Genomic DNA, 22,500 nt, shown 5'->3' on the forward strand with positions numbered 1-22,500 from the left:
AGTGATGCTATAGATGTACACTGGAGTATATAGTGATTGTATAGATGTACACTGGAGTATATAGTGATGCTATAGATGTACACTGGAGTATATAGTGATTGTATAGATGTACACTGGAGTATATAGTGATTGTATAGATGTACACTGGAGTATATAGTGATTGTGTAGATGTACACTGGAGTATATAGTGATTGTATAGATGTACACTGGAGTATATAGTGATTGTATAGATGTAGATTGGAGTATATAGTGATCTATAGATGTACACTGGAGTATATAGTGATTGTATAGATGTACACTGGAGTATATAGTGATTGTATAGATGTACACTGGAGTATATAGTGATTGTATAGATGTACACTGGAGTATATAGTGATTGTATAGATGTACACTGGAGTATATAGTGATTGCTATAGATGTACACTGGAGTATATAGTGATTGTATAGATGTACACTGGAGTATATAGTGATTGTATAGATGTACACTGGAGTATATAGTGATTGTATAGATGTACACTGGAGTATATAGTGATTGTATAGATGTACACTGGAGTATATAGTGATTGTATAGATGTACACTGGAGTATATAGTGATTGTATAGATGTACACTGGAGTATATAGTGATTGTATAGATGTACACTGGAGTATATAGTGATTGCTATAGATGTACACTGGAGTATATAGTGATTGTATAGATGTACACTGGAGTATATAGTGATTGCTATAGATGTACACTGGAGTATATAGTGATTGCTATAGATGTACACTGGAGTATATAGTGATTGTATAGATGTACACTGGAGTATATAGTGATTGTATAGATGTACACTGGAGTATATAGTGATTGTATAGATGTACACTGGAGTATATAGTGATGTATAGATGTACACTGGAGTATATAGTGATGCTATAGATGTACACTGGAGTATATAGTGATTGTATAGATGTACACTGGAGTATATAGTGATCCTATAGATGTACACTGGAGTATATAGTGATTGTATAGATGTACACTGGAGTATATAGTGATCCTATAGATGTACACTGGAGTATATAGTGATTGTATAGATGTACACTGGAGTATATAGTGATTGTATAGATGTACACTGGAGTATATAGTGATTGTATAGATGTACACTGGAGTATATAGTGATTGTATAGATGTACACTGGAGTATATAGTGATTGTATAGATGTACACTGGAGTATATAGTGATTGTATAGATGTACACTGGAGTATATAGTGATGCTATAGATGTACACTGGAGTATATAGTGATCGTATAGATGTACACTGGAGTATATAGTGATGCTATAGATGTACACTGGAGTATATAGTGATGCTATAGATGTACACTGGAGTATATAGTGATCGTATAGATGTACACTGGAGTATATAGTGATTGTATAGATGTACACTGGAGTATATAGTGATCCTATAGATGTACACTGGAGTATATAGTGATTGTATAGATGTACACTGGAGTATATAGTGATGCTATAGATGTACACTGGAGTATTTAGTGATTGTATAGATGTACACTGGAGTATATAGTGATCGTATAGATGTACACTGGAGTATATAGTGATCCTATAGATGTACACTGGAGTATATAGTGATTGTATAGATGTACACTGGAGTATATAGTGATTGTATAGATGTACACTGGAGTATATAGTGATGCTATAGATGTACACTGGAGTATATAGTGATGCTATAGATGTACACTGGAGTATATAGTGATTGTATAGATGTACACTGGAGTATATAGTGATGCTATAGATGTACACTGGAGTATATAGTGATCGTATAGATGTACACTGGAGTATATAGTGATTGTATAGATGTACACTGGAGTATATAGTGATTGTATAGATGTACACTGGAGTATATAGTGATTGTATAGATGTACACTGGAGTATATAGTGATTGTATAGATGTACACTGGAGTATATAGTGATCCTATAGATGTACACTGGAGTATATAGTGATGCTATAGATGTACACTGGAGTATATAGTGATGCTATAGATGTACACTGGAGTATATAGTGATCGTATAGATGTACACTGGAGTATATAGTGATCGTATAGATGTACACTGGAGTATATAGTGATCCTATAGATGTACACTGGAGTATATAGTGATCGTATAGATGTACACTGGAGTATATAGTGATTGTATAGATGTACACTGGAGTATATAGTGATCGTATAGATGTACACTGGAGTATATAGTGATTGTATAGATGTACACTGGAGTATATAGTGATTGTATAGATGTACACTGGAGTATATAGTGATTGTATAGATGTACACTGGAGTATATAGTGATTGTATAGATGTACACTGGAGTATATAGTGATTGTATAGATGTACACTGGAGTATATAGTGATTGTATAGATGTACACTGGAGTATATAGTGATTGTATAGATGTACACTGGAGTATATAGTGATCCTATAGATGTACACTGGAGTATATAGTGATTGTATAGATGTACACTGGAGTATATAGGGATTGTATAGATGTACACTGGAGTATATAGTGATTGTATAGATGTACACTGGAGTATATAGTGATGATTGTATAGATGTACACTGGAGTATATAGTGATTGTATAGATGTACACTGGAGTATATAGTGATTGTATAGATGTACACTGGAGTATATAGTGATTGTATAGATGTACACTGGAGTATATAGTGATTGTATAGATGTACACTGGAGTATATAGTGATTGTATAGATGTACACTGGAGTATATAGTGATTGTATAGATGTACACTGGAGTATATAGTGATTGTATAGATGTACACTGGAGTATATAGTGATTGTATAGATGTACACTGGAGTATATAGTGATTGTATAGATGTACACTGGAGTATATAGTGATTGTATAGATGTACACTGGAGTATATAGTGATTGTATAGATGTACACTGGAGTATATAGTGATTGTATAGATGTACACTGGAGTATATAGTGATTGTATAGATGTACACTGGAGTATATAGTGATTGTATAGATGTACACTGGAGTATATAGTGATTGTATAGATGTACACTGGAGTATATAGTGATTGTATAGATGTACACTGGAGTATATAGTGATTGTATAGATGTACACTGGAGTATATAGTGATTGTATAGATGTACACTGGAGTATATAGTGATTGTATAGATGTACACTGGAGTATATAGTGATTGTATAGATGTACACTGGAGTATATAGTGATTGTATAGATGTACACTGGAGTATATAGTGATTGTATAGATGTACACTGGAGTATATAGTGATTGTATAGATGTAGACTGGAGTATATAGTGATTGTATAGATGTAGACTGGAGTATATAGTGATTGTATAGATGTACACTGGAGTATATAGTGATTGTATAGATGTACACTGGAGTATATAGTGATTGTATAGATGTACACTGGAGTATATAGTGATTGTATAGATGTACACTGGAGTATATAGTGATTGTATAGATGTACACTGGAGTATATAGTGTGTCCCCGGCCCTTGGGTATATGGCAGTAATTTATTGCAGATTGTGTCTCGCTGTAGATTTTATAGGGCATCCTGTTTTATTGCAGATAATGGGGGTCTCTTCTGGAATAGGACAGGTTATGGGGGTCTCTTCTGGAATAGGACATGTTATGGGGGGTCTCTTCTGGAATAGGACATGTTATGAGGGTCTTTTCTGGAATAGGACATGTTATGGGGGGGGGTCTCTTCTGGAATAGGACATGTTATGGGGGGGTCTCTTCTGGAATAGGACAGGTTATGGGGGTCTCTTCTGGAATAGGACATGTTATGGGGGGGTCTCTTCTGGAATAGGACAGGTTATGGGGGTCTCTTCTGGAATAGGACATGTTATGGGGGGTCTCTTCTGGAATAGGACATGTTATGAGGGTCTTTTCTGGAATAGGACATGTTATGGGGGGGGGGTCTCTTCTGGAATAGGACATGTTATGGGGGGGTCTCTTCTGGAATAGGACAGGTTATGGGGGTCTCTTCTGGAATAGGACATGTTATGGGGGGGTCTCTTCTGGAATAGGACAGGTTATGGGGGTCTCTTCTGGAATAGGACATGTTATGGGGGTCTTTTCTGGAATAGGACATGTTATTGGGGTCTCTTCTGGAATAGGACATGTTATGGGGGTCTTTTCTGGAATAGGACATGTTATGGGGGTCTTTTCTGGAATAGGACATGTTATGGGGGGATTCTTCTGGAATAGGACATGTTATGGGGGTCTTTTCTGGAATAGGACATGTTATGGGGGGATTCTTCTGGAATAGGACATGTTATGGGGGTCTGTACTGGAATAGGACATGTTATGGGGTCTTTTCTGGAATAGGACATGTTATGGGGGGGTCTCTTCTGGAATAGGACATGTTATGGGGGTCTGTACTGGAATAGGACATGTTATGGGGGTCTTTTCTGGAATAGGACATGTTATGGGGGGGTCTCTTCTGGAATAGAACATGTTATGGGGGGTCTTTACTGGAATAGGACATGTTATGGGGGGTCTCTTCTGGAATAAGTCATGTTATGGGGGGATTCTTCTGGAAAAGGACATGTTATGGGGGGTCTCTTCTGGAATAGGACATGTTATGGGGGTCTTTTCTGGAATAGGACATGTTATTGGGGGATTCTTCTGGAATAGGACATGTTATGGGGGTCTTTACTGGAATAGGACATGTTATGGGGGTCTTTACTGGAATAGGACATGTTATGGGGGTCTTTACTGGAATAGGACATGTTATGGGGGTCTTTACTGGAATAGGACATGTTATGGGGGTCTCTTCTGGAATAGGACATGTTATGGGGGTCTCTTCTGGAATAGGACATGTTATGGGGGTCTCTTCTGGAATAGGACATGTTATGGGGGGTCTCTTCTGGAATAGGACATGTTATGGGGGGTCTGTACCCCCAGGTCCCGTATGCACCATCCCTGCAGTCACCGCCAATTTCTGCAGCATCTTTCCATAGTGCAGGTAAATGTGCAGGTACTGCAGGCGACAACTGCGACGCTTCACTGCCCCCTGATGGTGTCAGCTGATACTGCAGGCATCTATAGCTCTGACCCTTTTCTGCCCCCCGATGGTGTAAGCAGGTACTGCGGCCATTGTCACAGATGAGGAGAGGATGAACCAATGACAAAGCAGGAATCAGTAAAGACTCCGCAGAGTGAGGGGGGCCGAGGGGGCTCTGTATGTGGGCGGAGGGTGAGAAGACCCTGTTTGTATGTGAATCACAATATGAGGGGTGAGATGCAGCTGAGTCAAGGAGAGCGGCCCACGCTCACACTACGTGGGTGTACAGAGACAGCACAATCTCCGCATTGTCAGCCATCGCTTCTGCTTCTAACTAGGGGGGCACTAAGGAGGGGCCCCGGAGGTGACACAAATAGTTAGAGGACATCAAGTTCAACCTACAGCCCAATACAAAGCAGTGTCACCCAACCAGGGTGCCTCCAGCTGTTGCAAAACTACAAATCTCAACATGCCCGGACAGCCATTGGCTGTCTGAGAATGCTGGGAGTTATAGTTTTGCAACAGCTGGAGGCACCCTGGTTGGTAAACAATTCTGTTGGCTGTCCTGGCATGCTGGGAGTTGTAGTTTTGCAACAGCTGGGGGCACACAGGTTAGTTAACACTGCCTCATACAATTACTTAAAGAGACCTCGCCGGTCAGCTGACTGAAGGGGGCGCTGCAGCCTCTTTATCAATGTCTGATTAGTGGGGTCTGACTCCTGACACCCTCACCGGTCAGCTGACTGAAGGGGGCGCTGCAGCCTCTTTATCAATGTCTGATTAGTGGGGTCTGACTCCTGACACCCTCACCGGTCAGCTGACTGAAGAGGCGCTGCAGCCTCTTTATCAATGTCTGATTAGTGGGGTCTGACTCCTGACACCCTGCCGGTCAGCTGACTGAAGGGGGCGCTGCAGCCTCTTTATCAATGTCTGATTAGTGGGGTCTGACTCCTGACACCCTGCCGGTCAGCTGACTGAAGGGGGCGCTGCAGCCTCTTTATCAATGTCTGATTAGTGGGGTCTGACTCCTGACACCCTGTCGGTCAGCTGACTGAAGGGGGCGCTGCAGCCTCTTTATCAATGTCTGATTAGTGGGGTCTGACTCCTGACACCCTGCCGGTCAGCTGACTGAAGGGGGCGCTGCAGCCTCTTTATCAATGTCTGATTAGTGGGGTCTGACTCCTGACACCCTCGCCGGTCAGCTGACTGAAGGGGGCGCTGCAGCCTCTTTATCAATGTCTGATTAGTGGGGTCTGACTCCTGACACCCTGCCGGTCAGCTGACTGAAGGGGGCGCTGCAGCCTCTTTATCAGTGTCTGATTAGTGGGGTCTGACTCCTGGCACCCTGTCAGCTGACTGAAGGGGGCGCTGCAGCCTCTTTATCAATGTCTGATTAGTGGGGTCTGACTCCTGACACCCTGCCGGTCAGCTGACTGAAGGGGGCGCTGCAGCCTCTTTATCAGTGGGGTCTGACTCCTGGCACCCTGCCGGTCAGCTGACTGAAGGGGGCGCTGCAGCCTCTTTATCAATGTCTGATTAGTGGGGTCTGACTCCTGACACCCTGCCGGTCAGCTGACTGAAGGGGGCGCTGCAGCCTCTTTATCAGTGTCTGATTAGTGGGGTCTGACTCCTGACACCCTGCCGGTCAGCTGACTGAAGGGGGCGCTGCAGCCTCTTTATCAATGTCTGATTAGTGGGGTCTGACTCCTGACACCCTCGCCGGTCAGCTGACTGAAGGGGGCGCTGCAGCCTCTTTATCAATGTCTGATTAGTGGGGTCTGACTCCTGACACCCTCGCCGGTCAGCTGACTGAAGGGGGCGCTGCAGCCTCTTTATCAATGTCTGATTAGTGGGGTCTGACTCCTGGCACCCTGCCGGTCAGCTGACTGAAGGGGGCGCTGCAGCCTCTTTATCAATGTCTGATTAGTGGGGTCTGACTCCTGACACCCTGCCGGTCAGCTGACTGAAGGGGGCGCTGCAGCCTCTTTATCAATGTCTGATTAGTGGGGTCTGACTCCTGACACCCTGCCGGTCAGCTGACTGAAGGGGGCGCTGCAGCCTCTTTATCAATGTCTGATTAGTGGGGTCTGACCCCTGACACCCTCGCTGGTCAGCTGACTGAAGGGGGCGCTGCAGCCTCATTATCAATGTCTGATTAGTGGGGTCTGACTCCTGACACCCTCACCGGTCAGCTGACTGAAGGGGGCGCTGCAGCCTCTTTATCAATGTCTGATTAGTGGGGTCTGACCCCTGACACCCTCGCTGGTCAGCTGACTGAAGGGGGCGCTGCAGCCTCATTATCAATGTCTGATTAGTGGGGTCTGACTCCTGACACCCTGCCGGTCAGCTGACTGAAGGGGGCGCTGCAGCCTCATTATCAATGTCTGATTAGTGGGGTCTGACTCCTGACACCCTCACCGGTCAGCTGACTGAAGGGGGCGCTGCAGCCTCTTTATCAATGTCTGATTAGTGGGGTCTGACTCCTGACACCCTGCCGGTCAGCTGACTGAAGGGGGCGCTGCAGCCTCTTTATCAGTGTCTGATTAGTGGGGTCTGACTCCTGACACCCTCACCGGTCAGCTGACTGAAGGGGCGCTGCAGCCTCTTTATCAATGTCTGATTAGTGGGGTCTGACTCCTGACACCCTCGCTGGTCAGCTGACTGAAGGGGGCGCTGCAGCCTCTTTATCAATGTCTGATTAGTGGGGTCTGACTCCTGACATCCTGCCGGTCAGCTGACTGAAGGGGGCGCTGCAGCCTCTTTATCAATGTCTGATTAGTGGGGTCTGACTCCTGGCACCCTGCCGGTCAGCTGACTGAAGGGGGCGCTGCAGCCTCTTTATCAATGTCTGATTAGTGGGGTCTGACTCCTGGCACCCTGCCGGTCAGCTGACTGAAGGGGGCGCTGCAGCCTCTTTATCAATGTCTGATTAGTGGGGTCTGACTCCTGACACCCTGCCGGTCAGCTGACTGAAGGGGGCGCTGCAGCCTCTTTATCAATGTCTGATTAGTGGGGTCTGACTCCTGACACCCTCGCCGGTCAGCTGACTGAAGGGGGCGCTGCAGCCTCTTTATCAATGTCTGATTAGTGGGGTCTGACTCCTGACACCCTGCCGGTCAGCTGACTGAAGGGGGCGCTGCAGCCTCTTTATCAATGTCTGATTAGTGGGGTCTGACTCCTGACACCCTGCCGGTCAGCTGACTGAAGGGGGCGCTGCAGCCTCTTTATCAATGTCTGATTAGTGGGGTCTGACTCCTGACACCCTCACCGGTCAGCTGACTGAAGGGGGCGCTGCAGCCTCTTTATCAATGTCTGATTAGTGGGGTCTGACTCCTGGCACCCTGCCGGTCAGCTGACTGAAGGGGGCGCTGCAGCCTCTTTATCAATGTCTGATTAGTGGGGTCTGACTCCTGACACCCTGCCGGTCAGCTGACTGAAGGGGGCGCTGCAGCCTCTTTATCAATGTCTGATTAGTGGGGTCTGACTCCTGACACCCTCGCCGGTCAGCTGACTGAAGGGGGCGCTGCAGCCTCTTTATCAATGTCTGATTAGTGGGGTCTGACTCCTGGCACCCTCACCGGTCAGCTGACTGAAGGGGGCGCTGCAGCCTCTTTATCAATGTCTGATTAGTGGGGTCTGACTCCTGACACCCTCGCCGGTCAGCTGACTGAAGGGGGCGCTGCAGCCTCTTTATCAATGTCTGATTAGTGGGGTCTGACTCCTGGCACCCTGCCGGTCAGCTGACTGAAGGGGGCGCTGCAGCCTCTTTATCAGTGTCTGATTAGTGGGGTCTGACTCCTGACACCCTCACTGGTCAGCTGACTGAAGGGGGCGCTGCAGCCTCTTTATCAATGTCTGATTAGTGGGGTCTGACTCCTGACACCCTCACCGGTCAGCTGACTGAAGGGGGCGCTGCAGCCTCTTTATCAATGTCTGATTAGTGGGGTCTGACTCCTGACACCCTCACTGGTCAGCTGACTGAAGGGGGCGCTGCAGCCTCTTTATCAATGTCTGATTAGTGGGGTCTGACTCCTGAATTCCTGCCGGTCAGCTGACTGAAGGGGGCGCTGCAGCCTCTTTATCAATGTCTGATTAGTGGGGTCTGACTCCTGACACCCTGCCGGTCAGCTGACTGAAGGGGGCGCTGCAGCCTCTTTATCAATGTCTGATTAGTGGGGTCTGACTCCTGACACCCTCACCGGTCAGCTGACTGAAGGGGGCGCTGCAGCCTCTTTATCAGTGTCTGATTAGTGGGGTCTGACTCCTGACACCCTCACCGGTCAGCTGACTGAAGGGGGCGCTGCAGCCTCTTTATCAGTTTCTGATTAGTGGGGTCTGACTCCTGGCACCCTCACCGGTCAGCTGACTGAAGGGGGCGCTGCAGCCTCTTTATCAGTTTCTGATTAGTGGGGTCTGACTCCTGACACCCTGCCGGTCAGCTGACTGAAGGGGGCGCTGCAGCCTCTTTATCAGTGTCTGATTAGTGGGGTCTGACTCCTGACACCCTGCCGGTCAGCTGACTGAAGGGGGCGCTGCAGCCTCTTTATCATTGTCTGATTAGTGGGGTCTGACTCCTGACACCCTCGCCGGTCAGCTGACTGAAGGGGGCGCTGCAGCCTCTTTATCATTGTCTGATTAATGGGGTCTGACTCCTGACACCCTCGCCGGTCAGCTGACTGAAGGGGGCGCTGCAGCCTCTTTATCAATGTCTGATTAGTGGGGTCTGACCCCTGACACCCTGCCGGTCAGCTGACTGAAGGGGGCGCTGCAGCCTCTTTATCAATGTCTGATTAGTGGGGTCTGACTCCTGACATCCTGCCGGTCAGCTGACTGAAGGGGGCGCTGCAGCCTCTTTATCAATGTCTGATTAGTGGGGTCTGACCCCTGACACCCTGCCGGTCAGCTGACTGAAGGGGGCGCTGCAGCCTCTTTATCAATGTCTGATTAGTGGGGTCTGACTCCTGACACCCTGCCGGTCAGCTGACTGAAGGGGGCGCTGCAGCCTCTTTATCAATGTCTGATTAGTGGGGTCTGACTCCTGACACCCTGCCGGTCAGCTGACTGAAGGGGGCGCTGCAGCCTCTTTATCAATGTCTGATTAGTGGGGTCTGACTCCTGACACCCTCACCGGTCAGCTGACTGAAGGGGGCGCTGCAGCCTCTTTATCAATGTCTGATTAGTGGGGTCTGACTCCTGACACGCTCGCCGGTCAGCTGACTGAAGGGGGCGCTGCAGCCTCTTTATCAATGTCTGATTAGTGGGGTCTGACTCCTGGCACCCTCACCGGTCAGCTGACTGAAGGGGGCGCTGCAGCCTCTTTATCAATGTCTGATTAGTGGGGTCTGACTCCTGGCACCCTGCCGGTCAGCTGACTGAAGGGGGCGCTGCAGCCTCTTTATCAATGTCTGATTAGTGGGGTCTGACCCCTGACATCCTGCCGGTCAGCTGACTGAAGGGGGCGCTGCAGCCTCTTTATCAATGTCTGATTAGTGGGGTCTGACTCCTGGCACCCTGCCGGTCAGCTGACTGAAGGGGGCGCTGCAGCCTCTTTATCAATGTCTGATTAGTGGGGTCTGACTCCTGACACCCTCACCGGTCAGCTGACTGAAGGGGGCGCTGCAGCCTCTTTATCAATGTCTGATTAGTGGGGTCTGACTCCTGACACCCTGCCGGTCAGCTGACTGAAGGGGGCGCTGCAGCCTCTTTATCAATGTCTGATTAGTGGGGTCTGACTCCTGACATCCTGCCGGTCAGCTGACTGAAGGGGGCGCTGCAGCCTCTTTATCAATGTCTGATTAGTGGGGTCTGACTCCTGACACCCTGCCGGTCAGCTGACTGAAGGGGGCGCTGCAGCCTCTTTATCAATGTCTGATTAGTGGGGTCTGACTCCTGACACCCTCACCGGTCAGCTGACTGAAGGGGGCGCTGCAGCCTCTTTATCAATGTCTGATTAGTGGGGTCTGACTCCTGACACCCTGCCGGTCAGCTGACTGAAGGGGGCGCTGCAGCCTCTTTATCATTGTCTGATTAGTGGGGTCTGACTCCTGGCACCCTGCCGGTCAGCTGACTGAAGGGGGCGCTGCAGCCTCTTTATCATTGTTTGATTAGTGGGGTCTGACTCCTGACACGCTCGCCGGTCAGCTGACTGAAGGGGGCGCTGCAGCCTCTTTATCATTGTTTGATTAGTGGGGTCTGACTCCTGACACCCTCACCGGTCAGCTGACTGAAGGGGGCGCTGCAGCCTCTTTATCAATGTCTGATTAGTGGGGTCTGACTCCTGGCACCCTCACCGGTCAGCTGACTGAAGGGGGCGCTGCAGCCTCTTTATCAATGTCTGATTAGTGGGGTCTGACTCCTGGCACCCTGCCGGTCAGCTGACTGAAGGGGGCGCTGCAGCCTCTTTATCAATGTCTGATTAGTGGGGTCTGACCCCTGACATCCTGCCGGTCAGCTGACTGAAGGGGGCGCTGCAGCCTCTTTATCAATGTCTGATTAGTGGGGTCTGACTCCTGACACCCTCACCGGTCAGCTGACTGAAGGGGGCGCTGCAGCCTCTTTATCATTGTCTGATTAGTGGGGTCTGACTCCTGACACCCTCACCGGTCAGCTGACTGAAGGGGGCGCTGCAGCCTCTTTATCAATGTCTGATTAGTGGGGTCTGACTCCTGACACCCTGCCGGTCAGCTGACTGAAGGGGGCGCTGCAGCCTCTTTATCAGTGTCTGATTAGTGGGGTCTGACCCCTGGCACCCTCACCGGTCAGCTGACTGAAGGGGGCGCTGCAGCCTCTTTATCAATGTCTGATTAGTGGGGTCTGACTCCTGACACCCTGCCGGTCAGCTGACTGAAGGGGGCGCTGCAGCCTCTTTATCAATGTCTGATTAGTGGGGTCTGACTCCTGGCACCCTGCCGGTCAGCTGACTGAAGGGGGCGCTGCAGCCTCTTTATCAATGTCTGATTAGTGGGGTCTGACTCCTGACACCCTGCCGGTCAGCTGACTGAAGGGGGCGCTGCAGCCTCTTTATCAGTGTCTGATTAGTGGGGTCTGACTCCTGACACCCTGCCGGTCAGCTGACTGAAGGGGGCGCTGCAGCCTCTTTATCAATGTCTGATTAGTGGGGTCTGACTCCTGACACCCTCACCGGTCAGCTGACTGAAGGGGGCGCTGCAGCCTCTTTATCATTGTCTGATTAGTGGGGTCTGACTCCTGGCACCCTGCCGGTCAGCTGACTGAAGGGGGCGCTGCAGCCTCTTTATCATTGTTTGATTAGTGGGGTCTGACTCCTGACACCCTCGCCGGTCAGCTGACTGAAGGGGGCGCTGCAGCCTCTTTATCAATGTCTGATTAGTGGGGTCTGACTCCTGACACCCTCACCGGTCAGCTGACTGAAGGGGGCGCTGCAGCCTCTTTATCAATGTCTGATTAGTGGGGTCTGACTCCTGACACCCTGCCGGTCAGCTGACTGAAGGGGGCGCTGCAGCCTCTTTACCTGGACCGGAGCGCGGCTTCATACACTCTGTACCTGGTTTTGCATCTGATCCCATTCCCTTCAGAGGCACAAGGTACCCCCTCCCCTAAATCCGCTGATTGGTGGGGACCTGGACTCAAACCCCCTAACTATCACATATTGATGGCCGACCACAACGATTGGCATCAATAAGAAAGTCCCAGGAAATCCCTTTAGGCTTAAATAACACCCAGAGGTGTCTGGCAGCGGCGTAATCCAAACGAGCGTTCTGCCGCCCATTACAAAAGGTCTACAGGAAGCTGAATGCTAATAATAGTGGATACAGGCAGCTGATGGGTTAACACCCATTGTCAGGTGATCACTCGGTTTTGCAGACACAACTAATCACATGATCAATGCCGCGAGGAATGAATTGTCTTTCGGGGAAAACTCTTTTAATAACGAATCTTCTGGTGAGGACGGCGACTTCTCTCTCCGGGGAGGACGCCATCGCTTGGTTACATTTATTACGGAAGGTGCGGCCCCTGGAGGGGAGATCCCCCATAATACAGTACGGACGACCACAAGGGGGAGGCAGCTCCTCCATTAATCACAGATCTGCTGTAGAACAGAGGCAAAGCTAGTCTAGGGAATGACCTGAGAGGGTGGAGCCTGACGACCTGAGAGGGGGGGGGCCTAACGACCTGAGAGGGTGGGGCCTGACGACCTGAGAGGGGGGGGGGCCTGACGACCTGAGAGGGTGGGGCCTGACGACCTGAGAGGGTGGGGCCTGACGACCTGAGAGGGTGGTGGGCCTGACGACCTGAGAGGGTGGTGGGCCTGACGACCTGAGAGGGTGGTGGGCCTGACGACCTGAGAGGGTGGGGGGGCCTGACGGCCTGAGAGGGTGGGGGGTGCCCTAACGGCCTGAGAGGGTGGGGGGTGCCCTAACGGCCTGAGAGGGTGGGGGGTGCCCTAACGGCCTGAGAGGGTGGGGGTGCCCTAACGGCCTGAGAGGGTGGGGGGTGCCCTAACGGCCTGAGAGGGTGGGGGGTGCCCTAACGGCCTGAGAGGGTGGGGGGTGCCCTAACGGCCTGAGAGGGTGGGGGGTGCCCTAACGGCCTGAGAGGGTGGGGGGTGCCCTAACGGCCTGAGAGGGTGGGGGGTGGCCTAACGGCCTGAGAGGGTGGGGGGGGGCCTAACGGCCTGAGAGGGTGGGGGGGGGGCCTAACGGCCTGAGAGGGTGGGGGGGGGGCCTAACGGCCTGAGAGGGTGGGGGGGGGCCTAACGGCCTGAGAGGGTGGGGGGGGGGGCCTAACGGCCTGAGAGGGTGGGGGGGGGGGCCTAACGGCCTGAGAGGGTGGGGGTGGGCCCTAACGGCCTGAGAGGGTGGGGGGGGGGGGCCTAACAGCCTGAGAGGGTGGTGCCTAACGGCCTGAGAGGGTGGTGCCTAACGGCCTGAGAGGGTGGTGCCTAACGGCCTGAGAGGGTGGTGCCTAACGACCTGAGAGGGTGGTGCCTAACGACCTGAGAGGGGGGGGGGGCTGACGACCTGAGAGGGGGGGGCTGACGACCTGAGAGGGGGGGGGGGGCTGACGACCTGAGAGGGGGGGGGGGGGCTGACGACCTGAGAGGGGGGGGGGCTGACGACCTGAGAGGGGGGGGGGGGCTGACGACCTGAGAGGGGGCTGACGACCTGAGAGGGGGGGGGGGCTGACGACCTGAGAGAGGGGGGGGGGGGAAGGCCTGACGACCTGAGAGGGGGGGGGCCTGACGGCCTGAGGGGGGGGGGCCTGATGGCCTGAGGGGGGGGGGGGGCCTGACGGCCTGAGGGGGGCCTGAAAGGGTGGGGGGGGGGCTAATGGCCTGAGAGGGGTGGTGCCTAATAACCCCAGAGGGTTGGGCCTGCCTCTTGGTTCTTTTAATGTCAGTCTCCTCCCACTCGGCACCTGTGCTACATCTAACATAACATTGATTATTTCTCTGGTAAGAACGGCCAATTCTTTTATATCCATAAACCCCTCCCCCTCCTTCCTATTACAAAATAATCGTTAGTCTGTCCTGTCATCGGGGGATCAGACCATGAGAATGAATTGGGGGGGTCCCAGTGGTCGGCCCCTCCCATTATAAAACAATGGCGCACCCTGGTAAGACGTCGTTCTTGTTCCGCCGGACCCCTCTCCGGACCCCGACCCTTCACTCACCACATCTCGGCCTTTATACATTTTATTGGGATTTTTAAAAACAAGAAGAGAATAAAAAATTCTTCAATTTGCAAAATCATTTCCGGTCTGTATGACCCCGCAGAGCATCGCTCCTTCCCTGAAGATGGATTAGTGGGGGTACAGATGATAGACGTGCGCTGTGATTCAGACTGAACACTACGGGGCCCACGTATCCTTTTAGGGCCCCGGTTTGAGGGGTCGTCCATCTTTATGAATAATATGAACCTTTCCTCCATATACTTAGGGGAGTTTTGTGGTTTTCCGTCAGTGACCGGTGAGATGCGGAGCTCCTCTTTATACAATTTGTTTCTTGTTTGGGAGGAGGACAGGGTCTTCAAGGGTCTAGGACCCCCACGTAAGCCCAAGCCCCTCTAGACCGGGTGGGACCACAGAAGACATGCTGGGTCCAGTAGTTCAACAAGAAGCATTTAGTATATGGCAAGTATCCATGATGGGGGTCGTCATCACCAATCACCCCCCCCCCCCAGGCTGAATCACATGATGGGGGTCGTCATCACCAATCATCCCCCCCCCAGGCTGAATCACATGATGGGGGTCGTCATCACCAATCATCCCCCCCCCCCCCCCCCCCAGGCTGTATCACATGATGGGGGTCGTCATCACCAATCATCCCCTCCCCCCCCCCAGGCTGAATCACATGATGGGGGTCGTCATCACCAGTCATCCCCCCCCCCCAGGCTGAATCACATGATGGGGGTCGTCATCACCAATCACCCCCCCCCCCCCCCCCAGGCTGAATCACATGATGGGGGTCGTCATCACCAATCATCCCCTCCCCCCCCAGGCTGAATCACATGATGGGGGTCGTCATCACCAATCACCCCCCCCCCCCAGGCTGAATCACATGATGGGGGTCGTCATCACCAATCATCCCCCCCCCAGGCTGAATCACATGATGGGGGTCGTCATCACCAATCATCCCCCCCCCAGGCTGAATCACATGATGGGGGTCGTCATCACCAATCATCCCCTCCCCCCCCAGGCTGAATCACATGATGGGGGTCGTCATCACCAATCATCCCCTCCCCCCCCCCCCCAGGCTGAATCACATGATGGGGGTCGTCATCACCAGTCATCCCCCTCCCCCCCAGGCTGAATCACATGATGGGGGTCGTCATCACCAATCATCCCCTCCCCCAGGCTGAATCACATGATGGGGGTCGTCATCACCAATCATCCCCTCCCCCCCCCCAGGCTGAATCACATGATGGGGGTCGTCATCACCAATCATCCCCTCCCCCCCCCAGGCTGAATCACATGACGGGGGTCGTCATCACCAATCACCCCCCCCCCCCCCAGGCTGAATCACATGATGGGGGTCGTCATCACCAATCACCCCCCCCCCCCAGGCTGAATCACATGATGGGGGTCGTCATCACCAATCATCCCCTCCCCCCCCCCAGGCTGAATCACATGACGGGGGACGCCATTATTCGGGACACTATCAGGATCCTGCACTTTTAGTGCTTTTATTCCAAATCTCCATCATATGAAATTTCATATATATTAAAAGACAAAATGGCGCCATCATGCAGAACAGCCGATCCCTACAAGAAAATCCGTCCGGAAGGAGAATCGGCTCTGGCAGCTGCTTATCAGCAACATGATGAAGAAGACGGGATAATACACTGCAGTGGGCGGGGCTCGAAGCGTTGGCGCCCGTAATCGCTCCACTGATAGGACCCGCACTAGAAGATAAATTCATGATACAAGGAAAGGACAGCTAAATAATGGGGGAGAGAGACCGCCGAGGGAGGGGGTCCGCCCATCAGAAACAAAAACGGGCGATGGCAAAACGGAAAACGCAATTCAATATGGAGTCAATGAGCGACTTCTCCGGGCATCCTGCTGCAGCTTCTGGGAAGGAGACGTCACCCCCCCCCCCCCACCCACCAGAGGGCGATGCAGCCAACCACACCCGATCCCCTCCCCAGAGCACTACAAGGCTCAGCGCTGCCTCCGGGAGGAGAAGGAAGGAAACAGAACAGAGACTCCTGATAGCCCAGACGAGGTTAGGAGGCGGACACCAGTCGTGCTTTGGGTTTGGTCTTGACGGCTTCTTTCTCTGTTGAAAGAAAATGAAGGAAAAGTGAGATGTGGGGTCGGGGGTCCGCCATAACACATTTACTTCATCTAGACAGTTGTTCCCAACTGTTGAAAAACTACAATTCCCAGCATGCCCAGACAGCCAACGGCAAAGCGGCCCGATGGGTAGGAAATGGTTGTAGTAATGGAGTGCTGATAACACTGATCAATGCTGTACTATGGGAGGCTGTAGTAATGGAGCGCTGATAACACTGATCAATGCTGTTCTATGGCAGATTGTAGTAATGGAGCGCTGATAACACTGATCAATGCTGTTCTATGGCAGGCTGTAGTAATGGAGCGCTGATAACACTGATCAATGCTGTTCTATGGCAGGTTCTAGTAATGGAGCGATGATAACACTGATCAATGCTGTTCTATTGCAGGCTGTAGTAATGGAGAGCAGATAACACTGATCAATGCTGTTCTATTGCAGGCTGTAGTAATGGAGCGCTGATAACACTGATCAATGCTGTACTATGGGAGGCTGTAGTAATGGAGCGCTGATAACACTGATCAATGCTGTGCTATGGCAGATTGTAGTAATGGAGCGCTGATAACACTGATCAATGCTGTGCTATGGCGGGCTGTAGTAATGGAGCGCTGATAACACTGATCAATGCTGTGCTATGGGAGGCTGTAGTAATGGAGCGCTGATAACACTGATCAATGCTGTTCTATGGCAGGCTGTAGTAATGGAGCGCTGATAACACTGATCAATGCTGTGCTATGGCAGCCTGTAGTAATGGAGCGCAGATAACACTGATCAATGCTGTTCTATGGCAGGTTCTAGTAATGGAGCGCTGATAACACTGATCAATGCTGTGCTATGGGAGGCTGTAGTAATGGAGCGCTGATAACACTGATCAATGCTGTTCTATTGCAGGCTGTAGTAATGGAGAGCAGATAACACTGATCAATGCTGTTCTATGGCAGGCTGTAGTAATGGAGCGCTGATAACACTGATCAATGCTGTGCTATGGCAGATTGTAGTAATGGAGCGCTGATAACACTGATCAATGCTGTGCTATGGGAGGCTGTAGTAATGGAGCGCTGATAACACTGATCAATGCTGTACTATGGCAGGCTGTAGTAATGGAGCACTAATAACAGTGATCAATGCTGTGCTATGGCAGGCTGTAGTAATGGAGTGCTGATAACACTGATCAATGATGTTCTATGGCAGACTGTATAAGCAGAGCGCTGATAACACTGATCAATGCTGTACTATGGCAGGCTGTAGTAATGGAGCGCTAATAACAGTGATCAATGCTGTGCTATGGCAGGCTGTAGTAATGGAGCGCTGATAACACTGATCAATGCTGTACTATGGCAGACTGTATAAGCAGAGCGCTGATAACACTGATCAATGCTGTGCTATGGCAGGCTGTAGTAATGGAGCGCTGATAACGCTGATCAATGCTGTTCTATGGCAGGCTGTAGTAATGGAGCGCTGATAACACTGATCAATGCTGTTCTATGGCAGGCTGTAGTAATGGAGCGCCGATAACACTGATCAATGCTGTGCTATGGCAGGCTGTAGTAATGGAGCACAGATAACACTGATCAATGCTGTTCTATGTCAGGCTTTAGTAATGGAGCGCCGATAACACTGATCAATGCTGTTCTATGGCAGGCTGTAGTAATGGAGCACTGATAACACTGATCAATGCTGTGCTATGGCAGATTGTAGTAATGGAGCGCTGATAACACTGATCAATGCTGTACTATGGCAGGCTGTAGTAATGGAGCACTGATAACACTGATCAATGCTGTTCTATGGCAGGCTGTAGTAATGGAGCGCTGATAACACTGATCAATGCTGTTCTATGGCAGGCTGTAGTAATGGAGAGCAGATAACACTGATCAATGCTGTTCTATGGCAGGCTGTAGTAATGGAGCGCTGATAACACTGATCAATGCTGTTCTATGGCAGATTGTAGTAATGGAGCGCTGATAACACTGATCAATGCTGTTCTATACCAGGCTATAGTAATGGAGCGCTGATAACACTGATCAATGCTGTTCTATGGCAGGCTGTAGTAATGGAGCGCTGATAACACTGATCAATGCTGTTCTATGGCAGATTGTAGTAATGGAGCGCTGATAACACTGATCAATGCTGTTCTATACCAGGCTATAGTAATGGAGCGCTGATAACACTGATCAATGCTGTTCTATACCAGGCTATAGTAATGGAGCACTGATAACACTGATCAATGCTGTTCTATGGCAGGCTGTAGTAATGGAGCACTGATAACACTGATCAATGCTGTTCTATGGCAGGCTGTAGTAATGGAGCGCTGATAACACTGATCAATGCTGTACTATGGCAGGCTGTAGTAATGGAGAGCAGATAACACTGATCAATGCTGTTCTATGGCAGATTGTAGTAATGGAGCGCTGATAACACTGATCAATGCTGTTCTATGGCAGGCTGTAGTAATGGAGCGCTGATAACACTGATCAATGCTGTTCTATGGCAGATTGTAGTAATGGAGCGCTGATAACACTGATCAATGCTGTTCTATACCAGGCTATAGTAATGGAGCACTGATAACAATGATTAACGCTGTTCCATTAATGCTGATAATACTGATCCCACTAGTTACGTTTCTGGGCCTCATAGTCTGCCAGTCACCTGGGCTGTGCATATTGTATGAACAAAAGGGTTACCTGGAGAGGTTTCTGGGAGGGGCTCCTTGGGAGCTTCTGGTAGTTCCAAATCTTCCTGTGGGGAAAAAAAAAAACATTGAGAAATGTTTCTTACAACTGGTGAGACCTGATGCTATATATAATATATTATATATAGCATCAGGTCTCACTAATATATTATATATAGCATCAGGTCTCACTAATATATTATATATAGCATCAGGTCTCACTAATATATTATATATATAGCATCAGGTCTCACTAATATATTATATATATAGCATCAGGTCTCACTAATATATTATATATATAGCATCAAGTCTCACTAATATATTATATATAGCATCAGGTCTCACTAATATATTATATATAGCATCAGGTCTCACTAATATATTATATATATAGCATCAGGTCTCACTAATATATTATATATATAGCATCAGGTCTCACTAATATATTATATATAGCATCAGGTCTCACTAATATATTATATATATAGCATCAGGTCTCACTAATATATTATATATATATAGCATCAGGTCTCACTAATATATTATATATAGCATCAGGTCTCACTAATATATTATATATATAGCATCAGGTCTCACTAATATATTATATATATAGCATCAGGTCTCACTAATATATTATATATATAGCATCAGGTCTCACTAATATATTATATATAGCATCAGGTCTCACTAATATATTATATATATAGCATCAGGTCTCACTAATATATTATATATAGCATCAGGTCTCACTAATATATTATATATATAGCATCAGGTCTCACTAATATATTATATATATAGCATCAGGTCTCACTAATATATTATATATATATAGCATCAGGTCTCACTAATATATTATATATAGCATCAGGTCTCACTAATATATTATATATATAGCATCAGGTCTCACTAATATATTATATATAGCATCAGGTCTCACTAATATATTATATATATAGCATCAGGTCTCACTAATATATTATATATATAGCATCAGGTCTCACTAATATATTATATATATAGCATCAGGTCTCACTAATATATTATATATATAGCATCAGGTCTCACTAATATATTATATATAGCATCAGGTCTCACTAATATATTATATATAGCATCAGGTCTCACTAATATATTATATATATAGCATCAGGTCTCACTAATATATTATATATATAGCATCAGGTCTCACTAATATATTATATATAGCATCAGGTCTCACTAATATATTATATATAGCATCAGGTCTCACTAATATATTATATATAGCATCAGGTCTCACTAATATATTATATATATAGCATCAGGTCTCACTAATATATTATATATATATAGCATCAGGTCTCACTAATATATTATATATAGCATCAGGTCTCACTAATATATTATATATATAGCATCAGGTCTCACTAATATATTATATATATAGCATCAGGTCTCACTAATATATTATATATAGCATCAGGTCTCACTAATATATTATATATAGCATCAGGTCTCACTAATATATTATATATATAGCATCAGGTCTCACTAATATATTATATATAGCATCAGGTCTCACTAATATATTATATATATAGCATCAGGTCTCACTAATATATTATATATATATATATATATAGCATCAGGTCTCACTAATATATTATATATATATATATATATATATATATATATATATATATATATATATATATATAGCATCAGGTCTCACTAATATATTATAAATATATATATATATATATAGCGCATCAGGTCTCACTAATATATTATATATATATATATATCATCAGGTCTCACTAATATTATATATATATATATATATATATATAGCATCAGGTCTCACTAATATATTATATATATATATATAGCATCAGGTCTCACTAATATATATATAGCATCAGGTCTCACTAATATATTATATATATAGCATCAGGTCTCACTAATATATTATATATATATATATATATATATATATATATATATATATATATAGCATCAGGTCTCACTAATATATTATATATATAGAATCAGGTCTCACTAATATATTATATATAGCATCAGGTCTCACTAATATATTATATATATAGCATCAGGTCTCACTAATATATTATATATAGCATCAGGTCTCACTAATATATTATATATATAGCATCAGGTCTCACTAATATATTATATATAGCATCAGGTCTCACTAATATATTATATATATAGCATCAGGTCTCACTAATATATTATATATATAGCATCAAGTCTCACTAATATATTATATATATAGCATCAGGTCTCACTAATATATTATATATATAGCATCAGGTCTCACTAATATATTATATATAGCATCAGGTCTCACTAATATATTATATATAGCATCAGGTCTCACTAATATATTATATATAGCATCAGGTCTCACTAATATATTATATATATAGCATCAAGTCTCACTAATATATAATATATTATATATATAGCATCAGGTCTCACTAATATATATATAGCATCAGGTCTCACTAATATATTATATATACCGTATTCATCGGCGTATAACACGCACACAGACTTTAGGCTAAAAATTTTAGCCTAAAAAGTGCGTGTTATACGCCGATGAATACGGTATATATAATATATTAGTGAGACCTGATGCTATATATAATATATTAGTGAGACCTGATGCTATATATATATATATATATATAATATATTAGTGAGACCTGATGCTATATATATATATATATATAATATATTAGTGAGACCTGATGCTATATATAGATATATATATATAAATATAATTAGTTAGTTGTAGACCTGATGCTATATATATATATATATATATATAATATTAGTGAGACCTGATGCTATATATATATATATAATATTAGTGAGACCTGATGCTATATATATATATATAATATTAGTGAGACCTGATGCTATATATATATATATATATATATATATATATATAATATTAGTGAGACCTGATGCTATATATATATAATATTAGTGAGACCTGA

The 22,500-nt window shown here is 47.2% G+C and overlaps 1 long non-coding RNA gene across 1 annotated transcript; it reads right to left on the bottom strand.

Annotated features, from left to right (window-relative positions):
• Positions 1 to 16,179: 16,179 nt before the first annotated feature.
• LOC130327114 (uncharacterized) lies at positions 16,180 to 19,612 on the bottom strand. Its single transcript, XR_008871606.1, has 2 exons — positions 19,497 to 19,612; positions 16,180 to 16,800 (listed from the first exon to the last, which is right to left on the bottom strand). It is a non-coding gene; the product is annotated as an uncharacterized LOC130327114 (long non-coding RNA).
• Between the last annotated feature and the right edge of the window lie 2,888 nt (positions 19,613 to 22,500).

The sequence above is a fragment of the Hyla sarda genome, unplaced genomic scaffold, assembly GCF_029499605.1.
Source record: "Hyla sarda isolate aHylSar1 unplaced genomic scaffold, aHylSar1.hap1 scaffold_2920, whole genome shotgun sequence".
NCBI lineage: Eukaryota > Metazoa > Chordata > Amphibia > Anura > Hylidae > Hyla > Hyla sarda.